This window comes from Physella acuta, unplaced genomic scaffold, assembly GCF_028476545.2.
Source record: "Physella acuta isolate Inbredline_101_S28 unplaced genomic scaffold, ASM2847654v3 ptg000286l, whole genome shotgun sequence".
Lineage (NCBI taxonomy): Eukaryota > Metazoa > Mollusca > Gastropoda > Physidae > Physella > Physella acuta.
This window is the reverse complement of record NW_026731805.1, coordinates 190,865-202,976: the sequence shown is the minus strand read 5'-3', so window position 1 is coordinate 202,976 and position 12,112 is coordinate 190,865. Positions and strand designations below refer to the sequence as shown.

Below are 12,112 nucleotides of genomic sequence, written 5' to 3'. Positions count from 1 at the left end.
TTAGGATCGAACAGGTTGTTGGTGATTCTTTTATTGTGTTTTATATTCAATCATACAAAGTGTTAGTGGGTTGGTGGTTAATGGAATGCAAGGGTAGTTATAAGGTGATTGGTTTTTTGTTCAATGTCTGAATAGAAGGGGAGGGGGGAGGGCTGTTATTTTGTGATGTTACTGGTGAGGTTTAAAAAATATGATCAAAATACACGCACACTCACACGCACGAAAACGCACACACAGGGAGAGAGGGGGAGGGAAGGAGAGAGGGAGAGAGAGAGAGAGAGAGGGGAGAGAGAGAGGGATAGGGAGGTGTTAAATTTAAAAAAAAATGTTGGAAGAAATCACAAGAGAGGTAAATAGGAATGTGAATAAAATACAATTTTACCCACACACAAACACATACAAATACATGAAAACAAATAACATTAACATCCAAGCAATATTTATTTAAAAAAAAAATATAATTAATATGGATTCTGAATCACAATACAAAATAGGGCCTACATACTTATTAATAAAATGAGTATGAATCACAATACAAAAGGATGTAAAGAAAACATATTTTAGACTTTTCAACTAGATATACCCACACTGTGTGGCTGTAATCGTCTATCGAATGTTTTATTTCAGTTTTTTTTTCTATTTCTTTTTTTGCTTTTTTTTAATATCCCAAAATCCCAAATAATATCCCGAAAATCTCCACATTTCTTAAGGCGACACTGGTTAATATGTGTGTTGATATTGATCTTACACCGGGTATCGATAAAGCAGGTAAGGTCAAATCAATTAAATCGAATTCATTGTTACAAATAGTGGCTATGTACTCTCCCGAAGTGGTAGGTACTCGGTGGTTGTAGGTGTCCGGTGATGGTAGTTGTCGGGTGGTTGACGGTATCCGATGGCGGTAGGTAGTAGGTGTCAGTTTGTGGTAGGTGTCCGGTGGTAGTAGGTGTCCGGTGGTAGTATCCGGCAGTGGTTGGTGTCCGGTGGTGGTATTTGTCCGGTGGTGGTAGGTGTCCGGTGGTAGTATCCGGCAGTGGTTGGTGTCCGGTGGTGGTATTTGTCCGGTGGTGGTAGGTGTCCGGTGATGGTAGGTGTCCGGTGATGGTAGGTGTCCGGTGATGGTAGGTGTCCGGTGATGGTAGGTGTCCGGTGATGGTAGGTGTCCGGTGATGGTAGGTGTCCGGTGATGGCAGGTGTCCGGTGACGGCAGGTGAACGGTGGTGGTAGGTGTCCGGTGATGGTAGGTGTCCGGTGGTGGTAGGTGTCCAGTGGTGGTGGTGTCCGGTGATGGTAGGTGTCCGGTGATGGTAGGTGTCCGGTGATGGTAGGTGTCCGGTGATGGCAGGTGTCCGGTGATGGCAGGTGTCCGGTGATGGTAGGTGTCCGGTGATGGCAGGTGAACGGTGGTGGTAGGTGTCCGGTGATGGTAGGTGTCCGGTGGTGGTAGGTGTCCGGTGGTGAGAGGTGTCCGTTGTTGGCAGTTGTCCAGTGGTGGTAGGTGTCCGGTGATGGTAGGTGTCCGGTGATGGTAGGTGTCCGATGATGGCAGTTATTCGGTGGTGGTAGGTGTCCGATGATGGCAGGTGTCCGGTGGTGGTAGGTGTCCGGTGATGGTAGGTGTCCGGTGATGGTAGGTGTCCGGTGACGATCCCACCCGCCCAACTATGTGACGGTGAAGACCAGCGCCGCCCCCGTAACACCACGTGACTTGTGCGTGCTATCTCGAGGACACCGCACAGAGTGTAACAGTACAGCCGACCGTTGATCAGGTCCAGGTAATTAATTAGTGTTATTGAGAGGACAACTCCAGCCGACGTATGAGATTAGTGGTATTGAGAGTTAACGGACGACTCCAGCCGATATGAGATGCATGGTGTCTTGGACCAGGGTCAACGATGTCCAGACTAGCGGGTTATGCTTTAGGTAAGGCTTTTTTTTCAAGTGATTATAAAAGTTAAGTTATTTGCAGGTTACAGTTTAATCGAGACAAGTGGTTCTTAATCTGGGTTCGATCGAACCCCAGGGGTTCGGTGAGCCAGTCTCAGGGGTTCGACGGAGGTCAAGACACTACATGACTATTATGATTTACGATCGGATTTTGTCAATAAGGAGGATAGAAGGGTTAGGTGAATGCGCAAATGAAACTGGTGGGGTTCGGTACCCCCTAAAAGATTTAGAAACCCTGATCTACTGTGTACTATTGAGTTACTGTGTACGATAATTAAGTTCATAACAGTGACAGTATAAACTAAAATAATTAATCACTTTCCAGTGACATTATAAGCCAAATTAATTAGGCTTGTTCGGTGTTTATATAAACATAATTAATTAGCGACCTTCCAGTGATTGCATAAGCTAAATTAATTATTTGCGATAAATTGATATTAACTTTTTCAAGGTATTGAGAAATGTATTTGTATACATCAGGGGTAGGATAACTCTGAAATTCAACAAAAAATCATGCGCAACTCTGCCTAGAGTTACTGGTATTGATTTCCTTAAAAAAAAAACCCCAGCCGCATATAGAGCTGAGCGGTATTTAATGATTACTCAAGGGATTTTTTTTTAAACACATCATCATTAAAATTAGATATAGATTTTAAAAAAAAAATCTTTATGTTTTTGATACTGTATTCATAATATATTACCCTGACGTCAACGTTGTAATGAAAGTAGGAAGGGAGGAAGGGGGAGAGGATATTTTAACATATAATGCATAATTTTAAACAAAATCATGCAAAATGATACATTTATTAATGACCGAATTTAATGCCGTTGAAAGTTCCCTCCACAAAGTATGAACAAAACTTCTTTAAAAATGTTTGTGTATTAATTGCACATTAACTACATCCAACAAAAATGATATGTACAGTAAACAAAGTAATACTTATAAATATTCCATTAAATGTTCTCAACAAAAAATAACTGAAAAATAAAACATAGTAAGGAGACAAAGATATTGATTTTCTTAAAGGAGACTCATTAACGTTCTTCACACCATTAGACATCATTATGTTCTAATGAACCAGCTGTATAAACCTCAAGACTAAAACCAAAATACTTAATTACCAGTTGTCTTAATTATAGATCTCCCGAGGTTCTCTCTCCCCCCCCCCCCCTCAATCCTGAGTCACTCGAGCTCTAAGTTGAGCACGAAATTATCCCCCCTTTTTCGTTTCCCCACCCACCCAATTCGCCCTCCCCCCCTCAGTCTTTCTAGAAAGCTCGTCTTGACCGATCGGAACGTATACCAGGCACCAATAGAGTGCTGTGGAGATGCTGGACTAATGACCCACTATATGGACCTGTATCCGGACGGTATGGACACGAATAGTGGACAGGGGTGATGGTGGGGGGGGGGGTATGTGTAGACAGTGGATTGTGATGGTGGGTATAGATAGTGGATTGTGATGGTGAGGGTAGACAGTGGATTGTGATGGTGGGGGGTATGTGCAGACAGTGGATTGTGATGGTGGATCTAGATAGTGGATTATGATGGTGGGTCTATGGGTCTAGGCAGTGGATTGTGATGGTGGTTCTAGATAGTGGATTGTGATGGTGGTTCTAGATAGTGGATTGTGATGGTGGGTCTAGATAGTGGATTGTGATGGTGGGTCTAGATAGTGGATTGTGATGGTGGGGCTAGATAGTGGATTGTGATGGTGGGGGGAGGGGCTATATGTGTAGACAGTGGATTGTGACAGAGGCGTAGCGACCCTTCCCGGCGCCCGGGGACAAACTTTTCGATTTGCACCCCCCCTCAAGATTTTGATTTGCACCCCCCCCCTCAAACTTTCAGCTTGCACCCCCCTCAACCTTTCAATTTATTTTTCCAAACCATTTTGGCGCCCCCTAAGGTCGGCGCCCGGGGACATATGTCCCCCCGCCCCTCCTCGCTACGCTACTGGATTGTGATGGTGGTGGGGGGGGGGGTGGGGCAATGTGTGCAGATAGTGGATTGTGAGTGTGAGTCTACGTTTGCAGAGTGGATTGTAAATGATGGTGCTTATACTGTTCATATATCTCTTATCACCTAATAATATAAATCGTCACCGATTATAAATTAATTAAAACAATGTCATAGGTAAAACATCACCGATTTACCAGCCTACCTATCAATAACTGGTATTCTTTACAACTAATCAGAAACCCAAATTAAGAGAAACTGCTTCCAAATCTGTGGAAACATATAGTTGATATTAAGCAACTTCTACTTGTATTGTGTAGACATTCGTTTGATTGGTAGAAAACACGATAAGGATTGAATCTACAACACTCGCAATTACATAAAGCTTTGAACAGGTACATCTCATTAACTACTTGATCAGCTAAGAAGAATCTTTGATATTGTGGTTAATGAAATATGTCCTTTAAAAAAACTAATCTCTATATTCAAGATTCTAACTTTTAATTTCTTCAACATCCCACACCATCCCAGAACATCACTCAACACCCATCAACATCACTTTAACACCGTTTTACACCCCAACACATCACTAAACATCCCTCACCAACACTTACCACCCATACACGCCTCGCTCAAAATAAAATCCACTTCTCACTTTTTACCACTCTTATAAATCTCAGCCATGCCACAACTATCATCATCTCTTTACCCACGGGAAAAAAGTAATCACATTATGATAAACCCAACCTACAAACGCATTATCCCTAGGGTTCTTAAGTTCGTCAATGCTAAACTAAAAAAATCAACAGAAAAATGGGAAGGGAGTGGGTGGGGTGGTGAGGATTACGTAAGAGACATCATATTGAGGGCGCGAAAGTCTCTTAAAAGTACGATTGATTGTTACCACAATGTGAAAATGATTATCACTCAAATGAATAGCTTACTGTCATCAAACTTAATTAATCAGTAGGTCATAATTCCTCCCCCCCAAAAAAAAAAAAAAAAAAAAATAAAAGTTACGAATTAAAGCGACACTTAAGCAAACAGATGGTTATAAACCCCCCCCCCCCTTAACCTGAAAACTCACTTCATAAAGTGGAAACACATTTTTTTTGTCTCTTCTGGTACATTCTTCGAGTTAGTGCTATAAATAGACGCTCTAACGCGCGTACGATCGTTGTTCAATACAATCGTTCAGCCTCTCCTTTGTTCCTTTTTCTTTTTTGTTAGGTTTTTTGTGTGCGCTTGCAAACCTATAGATCACATTGGCATTAATCGAAGCGCGTTGTTCCATGTCAACAAGCTTTATATATTAAAAAAAGACAATAAAGGGAGAGCACTAGAAACATTCGCTTCTGGTTGTAGGCGAAAATTCTTATATAAATAAATGAAAATTGCTTGTGTTTTAAAAATCGAGTCGTGTTTCCGAGTCCGCGTCTGCGTCACGCATCCCGCGCTGCGTCTAGAGTAGTAGTAGCGCAACGGTCGTCTGCCGTCATTCGATAGATCGTCAACGCTATCACCAGTACCTGCGGGCTCGTGTAAAGGGAGATGACTCAACGAGAGGTGAGTCACATCTATCGAGTTATGTTTCTTAGTTCGTTTTTTTTTTCTCTCTTATTCTTTACGTGAGATATTATTGTTTTCATCGACCGTGTTACGTAGCTATGCATGCCTTTGTTGCAGAATACATTTAATAACCTAGAACCTCTTTCTGTTATTTATTTTCCTTTATCAACGAACATCACCTATCATTGTTGTTATTGCAGTATTTTTATAACTTACACTTGCATTTTCAGTAAGTATTTTCTCTGTTTTATTCATGGGTAATAACTTTTTATCGGTATGCAAATAATAAAACTATGCAGGATTTATGTAAGAACTCTTTAGAAAAAGCAGTAGAAATTATGGGATGGAATTGGTTGTTTTTTTTTTTTTAGCTTCTTCTACATATGATTCGCCAGGCTGGGTTAAGAAAAAACGTTTTTTTTTTGGCGAGGTAGATGGATTAATTATGTATCTGTCAAAGTGGGAGATAAATCAATAATAATCTGTTGTTAAGTGACGGTCCCAGACGGTGTGTGGGGTGTGTGGGTGTGTGGGTTATGAGCCCAATACTTCTGGTGCGGTTCTTTCTTATGTGAGGTTGTGGCTAAATAATACTAGTGAGGTTAATTCTTAATACTGGTAAGATTCGTTTCTAATGTGAGGTTGTAGTTAAATAATACTGATGAGGTTCGTTTTTTGTCTGAGGTTATAGCTCAATTAAACTAGTAAAGTTCGTTTCTTATGCGAATTTTAAGGCACATCAATACTGGTGAGATTTGTTTCTTATGTGAATATATGGCTCAATTATACTGGTAAGGTTTTTGTTTCTAATATGGGGTTATGACAATATGTGGGTTTGATAGTGTACAGTGGTGTTAATGGATAGTTATGTCAATCTATATTAGTGTTAAAACATATCTATCTGAATATGGTTGTGTTAATGGATAGTTAAGTCAATCTATATTAGTGTTAAAGCATAGTTATGTGAACTAAATGGTGGTTAACGTATGGTTATATTCCTCCAAGTCCTGTTAATGTATAAATATAGTGAATATATAGTTTTGCAAAGAATAGTTTCCAATGTTGTGTGTGCACTAGAATTTGGTTATACTGTAAACTTGTTTAAGGTATACTTTTAATAATATACAATACTTTTAATAATATACACTTCTTGTTATGTATAGTTTGAGAAAAAAATACTTTTGTTGCTAAATACGTCAGGTAAGGTTTTCGTTCATGCAAAACAACGTATTTGGAAATTATATTAATTTAAGGAGGTTATAGATTTGAACGCACACCATTCTCCTGTTGTAGGAAATAGACCAACGGTTTTCAATATCGTTGATGGTATAGCACTCAGTTTTGTTAAGAAGTGCAGCATTTAGTTTTGGTAGACTAGTTTTGTAGCATCAGTATCTCATTACGTATAAAGCCTCCCCGTCCCTTCTCTTTGTTTAATTAATGAACAGCTCATTTATGTGACGTCTGTCGTACAGCTTGTCTGACGAAAATACATTTTCACAAAATCGATAGTTTGTGAAATATAATCTAGGCATCCGTTTCATTATTTTAAAAGCTGAATTCCAGTAGGTTTAAAAAAATGAAAGTATAGAAACATACATTGCAACACCTTTTATTTAAGGCTACCGATTGTTTAACAAGTATATAAAAATAAAGACGATTTAATATCCTTGTTAAAGGCGAATTTTTATATCATTAACTGTTAACATACAAACGTAGCTATTAGGTATGTTTTTATGTGAAGTCAAGAATTTTTATTTTATTTGGTTTTTGTAACAGTTCGTTCTTTCCTAAACTGGGCATTTAACAAGAAGTCTAAGTCGTAAGTTAAAGCCTGATGGTGGAAAACAGTTAAATATATTCCTTGCTACGGGTACTCAGTAGATGCTGAGTCGACTCTACTCGCAATCTAAATGTCTTGTACAAGAAAATGCAGCTGTGTGCATGACCGTCTGCAGGATATGCATACATTTATACATACATATATGTATATTATAATATATAAGGCGTGGCCTATATAGGTATATATGTCTATATTCTTGTATCTATATATTCATATAGATACATAAGTATATATACGAATGTAATCTCAAAATGCTATCTTTTATGTCTATGTATACTGTAAATCCACCACAAAGGTCAAAGTTTGCCACAAAGATTCCAACATCGCTGACGACGTTTGTCAAATGTTAATTTCCTAGGTTAAAAGTCAATGCAGTGTTGTAAGGATAGGTCAAAGTCGTGTGCATTTATCTAACAGCGAGGTCGGTGCAGTGCAGCTTGTAGTATGCTTGTCTGTATACAAGGATATTTTCGCCGTGTATAAGAACGTTATACTTAAAAAGTTAGTCTAATTCGCTGTGTGGGTAAAATCAATTGCTTTGAACATAGTCACTGCGGTTTTTAGTTTATGAAAGTAAACTATCAATACAAAGTATCAGTTGCCAAGCTAGATATTTATACTAGTTAGAGTTTTTAAATAGATTGTTAGCTTCAGCTTAGCAATACATAAAGTATTGGAGATTAATTATTATAAACATTTTGTTATATATGGTTGGGTATGGATAAGGGTTAGGCTTACGGTAAAAGCTAAGACTTTAGATGTTTGCCTCTACTACCAGACTCTACATGTCTGCCTCTACTACTAGACTTCTCTGCCTCTACTATCAGACTTTACATATCTGCCTCTACTACCATACTCTAAATGTCTGCCTCTACTACCAGACTCTACATGTCTGCCTCTACTACCATACTTCTCTACATGGCTGCCTCTACTACCATACTTTAGATGTCTGCCTCTACTACCAGACTCTACATGTCTGCCTCTACTACCATACTTTAGATGTCTGCCTCTACTACCAGACTCTACATGTCTGCCTCTACTACCAGACTCTACATGTCTGCCTCTACTACCAGACTCTACATGTCTGCCTCTACTACCATACTTCTCTAAATGTCTGCCTCTATTAACATACTTCTCTAAATGTCTGCCTCGACTACTATACTCCTCTAAATGTCTGCCTCTACTACCAGACTCTACATGTCTGCCTCTATTAACATACTTCTCTAAATGTCTGCCTCTACTACCAGACTACATGTCTGCCTCTACTACCAGACTCTACATGTCTGCCTCTACTACCAGACTCTACATGTCTGCCTCTATTAACATACTTCTCTAAATGTCTGCCTCTACTACTAGACTTCTCCTTCACAGACATAGCGGGTAAAACGTGTACATAATCAATATGTGGCTTCACACAGAAAGTGGGTGTGGTGTGGGGAGGGGAGGGGGGGGGGGGTGGATGTTTGGGTTTCAGCCGGTACTCATTAATGATAGCCCAATGTTTGGGTGCGCGCAAGTACTCACTCGTTACTCTCTCTATAATTGGATGTTTGTTCTTATATTCATACTTTACCATTCATTGGATAAATGCTTCGCCGTGGTGAGTACATCAGCTCTGTGATGGTCGTGTAAGCACGTGTTTTGAGTAGGTGTCTCGTGGCTTGTGTTGGAGGATTGAACGTTTGGGGTGAGTTTCACACGTGCTGTTAAACGGTGTTTCAGTTATACGGAGTGCTATCTGTTATACTGATTGCTATCTGTTATACGGAGTGCTATCTGTTTTACAGAGTGCTATCTGTTATACGGAGTGCTATCTGTTATACGGATTGCTATCTGTTATACGGAGCGCTATCTGTTATACGGATTGCTAAAAGATGAATCGTCATGTGGGGGTTTAACGAACCGTGTTGTTCAATTATACGTCTGAGTAAGGACTTGTTTTGTGATATTCTATTTTGTAAGGAGACAAAAACGAAATCTACATGTTTAAATGGAGGTGTTTACAAGACAGTCCCAAGTGTCTTGGCCAAAAAAGGGAAATGATATTAGAAGACACCTCGAATAACACATTTGTAGCGAGTTTCCCCGAATTACTTGAAAGCTGGTTTTAAGAAGTAACGAAACCATTGGAGTATAATACTGCGGGGTTATGTGTTATGACCGGGGAATCAAATCTATTCCCAGGCCCAATCGTATATGATATCTTGATAGATATATGATATATATTATATATGATGTGTGTATATAAATATGTATATATATAAATATGTATATATATATGTATATATATTTGTATATGTATATGCATATATATATATATATATATATATATATATATATATAATATATATATATATATATATATATATATATATATATATATATATATATATATATATATATATATATATATATATATATATATAGTTATTTGCCATGAGATATTTTGTCCGCGACGTAAAGTTATTTTGTTCTGAGGTATTTTGTCCTAGCCATCTTTTGTCTGAGGCATTTTGTCCTTGCTATCTTTAGTCTGAGACATTTTGTCCTTGCTATCTTTAGTCTTAGATATTTTGTCCTTGCTATCTTTAGTCTGAGGCATTTTGTCCTTGCTAACTTTAGTCTAAGATATTTTGTCCTTGCTATCTTTAGCCTGAGGCATTTTGTCCTTGCTATCTTTAGTCTGAGATATTTTGTCCTTGCTATCTTTAGTCTAAGATATTTTGTCCTTGCTATCTTTAGTCTGAGGCATTTTGTCCTTGCTATCTTTAGTCTGAGATATTTTGTCCTTGCTATCTTTAGTCTAAGATATTTTGTCCTTGCTATCTTTAGTCTGAGGCATTTTGTCCTTGCTATCTTTAGTCTGAGATATTTTGTCCTTGCTATCTTTAGTCTAAGATATTTTGTCCTTGCTATCTTTAGTCTGAGACATTTTGTCCTTGCTATCTTTAGTCTGATATATTTTGTCCTTGCTATCTTTAGTCTGAGGCATTTTGTCCTTGCTATCTTTAGTCTGAGATATTTTGTCCTTGCTATCTTTAGTCTAAGATATTTTGTCCTTGCTATCTTTAGTCTGAGGCATTTTGTCCTTGCTATCTTTAGTCTGAGATATTTTGTCCTTGCTATCTTTAGTCTAAGATATTTTGTCCTTGCTATCTTTAGTCTGAGACATTTTGTCCTTGCTATCTTTAGTCTGATATATTTTGTCCTTGCTATCTTTAGTCTGAGATATTTTGCCTGAGGTAATTTAGAACTAAAACGGAAAAGTTGGATCAAGTTGACTTCTTCTCTTCATTGATTTTTGGATGATGTACAATCAGGCGGGTATTAGTAATCATTTTTATAAGCTTATCGATTTTTTATCAGGTTTTAATTACTCGATGGGCCCTATCATCAGTGTAAGTTGATTACCAATCTAGTCGTGCATTGTCATCTTCAGTGTAAGTTAATTAACAATCGTGTATAGCAATCATCTGTGTAAGTATATTGCCATTCTAGTCATTTGTAGCTACCCTCAGTGTTTGTTCGTTACCAATCGAGTCTTATACAATTAGTGATAACTCGTAATGACGCCAGTCCATCTTGATAGACTTATACGGTATGTTGGTGGATATTTAATTAGCATACATTTTTGTAAATACTTAATTGGTAATAATAAAGGTAGATACTTACATGTTAGATTTTTACATACATAATGAGTGATTAATGAATTCTTAATTTAGAATGTAATGAATTCTTTCTTTTCTTTTCTTTCTTTTTTTTTCTTTTCTTTCTTTTTTTCTTTCTTTCCAGCTATCTTTCTTTCTTTTTTTCTCTTTCTTTTCATCTTTCTTTCCAGCTGTCTTTCTCTCTTTCTTTGTTTGTTTTTTTTGTTTCTTTGTTTCTTTCTTTATTTCTTTCTTTCCATCTTTCTTCCCAGCTATCTTTCTTATTTTTTCCTTTATTTCTCCCCCACCCCCACTCTGTCTCTCTCCTTCTGTAATTCTGGAATACCCGCACCGATCAAAGCCCGTTAAGCCAGACAGACCTCTCCGGATAAAGAATGGAACAATCCTCTGATACATGGTACTGTCCAGCTCGACCTTTTGTTCCGCCTCTGTTTAAACCATTATTAACCTCCCCTCCCCCCATGCAATGCACCTGCCTGCTTATGATATGGGTGGTGGTGGGAGGGGGGATTGTAATGGTTACAAGAGGTGTGGTGTGTGTGTGTGAGGGAAGGGGGGGGGGGGTAATAATGGTTAGTAGGTGTGGGGGAAGTTCCGTCAATATAGAAACGACCTTCTCGAGACAGATAACTGAACTCGGGATGTTCAGGTTAGCAATCGCGGATTCTACCAATAGACCTTCAACCTATCACAGGCTAACAGCAACATTATATCGCTTTAAGTTTGTATAAATCACGTTATTCTCTACAATAATAAAATTTTAATTCTCAAACCCATCTACAACATGATATTCCTCTAGCTTGCAACAATCATGTTATTCTCAAATCCATCTACAACATGCTATCCCTCTAGCTTGAAATAATCATGTTACTCCCAATGTAGCCAGGGACCCTACTGTTTTGTTCTTTGGCATTATTTTTATCACCGAATTTGTCATCAACAAACATCCACGATTTCATTATTATTGTTGTTGTTGGACCCGATCCCTGTTTGTGTCCGATCCCTCCCCCCCCCCCCCCACTCCACGAAAAAAAAAGTGGACATACAAAAATACATAAAAAAATACCGCTCTCACGCGCAACATTGTTTACGGGTCAAGGCCAGACAAACGCCGGCCAACGGTTA

At 38.5% G+C, this 12,112-nt stretch overlaps 1 protein-coding gene across 5 annotated transcripts in view; it reads left to right on the top strand.

The window, feature by feature from the left end:
- The first annotated feature begins 1,766 nt into the window (after positions 1-1,766).
- LOC131939652 (uncharacterized) overlaps positions 1,767-12,112 on the top strand; it is a 45,049-nt gene continuing 34,703 nt past the window's right edge. Inside the window, exon 1 of one of the 5 annotated variants that reach the window (XM_059298100.1) lies at positions 1,767-1,923. The gene's annotated coding sequence lies outside the window, so the exon portion shown is untranslated. Of the gene's footprint in view, positions 1,924-5,408; positions 5,474-10,707; positions 10,797-10,835; positions 10,918-12,112 lie in introns of those variants that run through there. The other 4 variants (XM_059298103.1, XM_059298101.1, XM_059298102.1 and 1 more) reach the window with 4 other exon arrangements.